Source organism: Ceratosolen solmsi, unplaced genomic scaffold (genome assembly GCF_000503995.2).
Source record: "Ceratosolen solmsi marchali unplaced genomic scaffold, CerSol_1.0 scaffold10, whole genome shotgun sequence".
NCBI lineage: Eukaryota > Metazoa > Arthropoda > Insecta > Hymenoptera > Agaonidae > Ceratosolen > Ceratosolen solmsi.
This window is the reverse complement of record NW_011948412.1, coordinates 4,884,854-4,888,353: the sequence shown is the minus strand read 5'-3', so window position 1 is coordinate 4,888,353 and position 3,500 is coordinate 4,884,854. Positions and strand designations below refer to the sequence as shown.

At 34.8% G+C, this 3,500-nt stretch overlaps 1 protein-coding gene across 1 annotated transcript in view; it reads left to right on the top strand.

Moving 5' to 3' along the window:
• The window catches only part of LOC105364394 (prostatic spermine-binding protein-like), a 9,891-nt gene that overhangs the window by 5,605 nt on the left and 786 nt on the right, over positions 1-3,500 (top strand). The window lies entirely within an intron of this gene.

Genomic DNA, 3,500 nt, shown 5'->3' with positions numbered 1-3,500 from the left:
ATTCCCCCCCCCCCCCCCATCCTCCCCGTCCTCCCCGTCCTCCCCATCCTCTCCTCAATCCACCACCACGCTTAACCCCCCGCAAGCCCCACGGTGTGCCGCTCTCACGAGACTTCGTGGATCCACACCTTTTTATGAGTTTGATAATTTAGAGGATACTTAGCGAACGCGGCGGATGCTCGCTTAAACGATTTCGCGGAATAACCTGAGACAGCTTCTAGATAAATAAAACTCATGTAGTTGAACGCACGGAACGTAGCTGCGTATCCGTTTTTATATCTTATTACCGCGCCTCGATGTGGCACGAGCTGAGAACGGCCTGGCGTAGCTAATGAAAAAGATCAGCAACTATGCATACGTAATTTCACATTTTGCTGGCTACACTCGCAAACACAAGGTAATAATTCCATTGAGCGTAGCTTGACACAAATTACCTTTTTATGATCTATCTATCTATCTATCTAGTATCAAGTTCTAAGCGGAGCCGAGTTACTTAATGCAAGATTTGCAAAGTGCTGATTAGTACTCAGCGCCAGAAGTGCGTCGTAGGCACAATTCAAGCTAAAGGATATTACAAACGCGTCTAGTTTAATAAAATTTGTTCGACACAGACGTTGACGAACTTATCGCGTTAGTTTGGACATCTATTGCTTTTGGTATCAAACTTAACTCAATGTTTTGCTATTATTTTCGAAGCCTTTTCGCTCCTATTGCTATTCCTATTCTCGCTCTATTAATCGCTCTCTTCTAATCCAAATACATTGTCTAATTTTTTGTAATTAAATCTTAAATTAAATTAAAGGCCACGTGGCATTATTTTTGGAATTAGATTTATCGATTAACCCGGCAGGATTAAGAAATCGATAAAATATAATTCCCCTTTACTGTCCGGCCACACCTAATAATGGAGACGTATATAATAATTCCCCTTTACTGTCCGGCCACACCTAATAATGGAGACGTGTTATTATCATTACAAGTGATTCGATGACAATTAACTTCTCTTTGAGCAATTATTCCCGAAAGTATCGTTTCATCAAATTAAAATAATGCCATCGATTCTGGATTTAGATCACAAAGTTTTTGTTAATGTCAGATTTCTAATCTTAATCCATTAACGATCTACGCTACTTGTATCGTTCGTACAAATAATGCCTCTTTAGCCGAAAGCGTTGATATAAGCGTAGCAATAGATAACATTAAATCTCAAATTATCGTCGATTACATCACAATACTCGCCGTTGACTTTTAAACTTGTGCCGAGAATTTTTAAATACTTTAACATACGAAACATAGCTTTTATCATTCGAGCGATTACTAGCTTTTGTATTTTAGAATTAATCTCATAAACTTAAGTGATTGCTAAGAGAAATATTTTTAAGATAATATCTAACCGTATTCTCGGTAAATGTTATAAATTTATACGAATATTTCTTTCGGACAATTCGATAAATATCTATGTACATTGTAAAAAAACATTAACTATTAATCGATCTTTTGCTTATTTTCTTGAATTATTTAAATTGTAAGTTGAAAATGTGTAACGTAAGAAGATTGGCTCGATAAGATTTCAAAATTCAGCAGAGCCGCTTCTTAGATGACACGTAAAACGAGCACAACGTAACGCAATGATATTGCTTATTAACATTAAACATGTTCAATTGATCGATGCATCTGTTATCATGTAGTTGAATTAAAAATGAAAATAAATGATTATTTGCTCGTATATATCGTGGTTATTTTATATGCTACGTAACTAATCAGCGTTGAAAATCCAATTGATTTCAGTGATCCATTGACAATACAGTAAATTGTATTTGATTTTCTTCAATTTCATTTAAACGTAATTAAATTGATGGGAATTCATAAGTTTATACGCTTAGCAATTAAAGAAATCAAAGACATAATATATATATATATATGAAAGAAGAAAAAAAAGGAAAAGATGAAAAAATGATCATTGAATGGATAAAAACATTTTATTTATCATTGATCGAAGAGACACGTAAGGACGAGTGTAATTCAATTTTCACCAGAATAGACATGCTTAATACAATAAAGACAAAATAAAATAGGAGCGTATAATATATAAATATAAAATATCATAGGCGCGTTAAAAATGTTTAAGGCCGCGTCTTTATAGGCAGTAAGAAAACATAGGTTATTCCAAGTGAAATAGCTGAAATTGTTGTTTTAATGGCGATACACCTGATACTTATTATTTCTAAAGGTGAATTAAACAGAAGAAGAAAAAAATAAAATCATAAAGCATAAAATGATGTTTGAAGACATTTTGAATGAATATAATTATGATTGAAAAAATGTATATGTATATATATATATATATATATATATATATATATATATATACACATATATAAATTATCTTGTTGTAAAGATCTACAGAATTTAAAATTAAAATTCTCTATTTTATCGCATGTTGTCGGCGAGCAGCCTTTCGAGTTCGACAGCTAGACGACTGAAAAGGAATCAGTTTGCCAAAAGAATTTGTAGCATACGCCCCGTTATTGTGTCTTATTCGTCCAACAACGAAGCCCTCGTCAAGAACTATAATATTGGAAGTTCACGACGTTATAATGCGGCCGACGTTGTCCGCAGTGATTACGCTGAATTTGACGATCTCAATCGCTTTTAAGCATCGCCACGTGTATAGAAAAGAGCTCTATTCCCGTATACATTAGGCCGATTTGAGATCGGTTGATTCAATGTGATTAATGACGATATTGTCAACAGCGTCTCGATCTATTTAAAATCGCAGGCTCGTTAAGGAAGACGCGTTGCTCATAAGGTTCATGAGAAATTGGATATCGAATTATCAGGACATGCCACGGATGCTCGGCATTATTTTCCAATGTTCCTCCAAGAAAGTTAACCTGTAATGCTAATGATATTAGCGTTAATTAAATGCTACAATTTGTAAGACATACGATAAAGATCCAAATTAGCTTAGAAAATCCATGCCTTTGTCTTTCTTTTTTTTTAGCATTGGAAAGGGGAGGGGGAATTTTAGATGCATAGCAATAGCTGTCGCTAAGTGCTATTACGTAGTACATTAAAAACGTCTACGTCTATGGCTCCATCTTTTGTTGGCTTTTTGTTAGATTATTGGCAGTGCCTTTCGATGGTAAGCGCGTATACATCATTTCCACGACACATTAAAACGAGGACAACGACAGAGCCGACCTTGACTCTGGCGCTTATTTGCACGGGACTTATTGCACGTGTAAAAAGGAATATGCCTAAAGGCATTAAATCTCTTCCGAGGATCGCGGCTATCCAAATATTCTCCCTGTCTTACGAGCAGCGCGCATTGTATTATTCACCCGTGAATTATTATTATTACCAATTACAAAGAGGTAAGGAAATATAAAGAGGGTGAGAGCCGAAGAGAAACAACAACAATAAAAACATATAAGAGAATAAAAAAATTTAAAAAAAAAAAAAAAAAAAAAAAAAAAAAAAAAAAAAGGGGCGCGCAG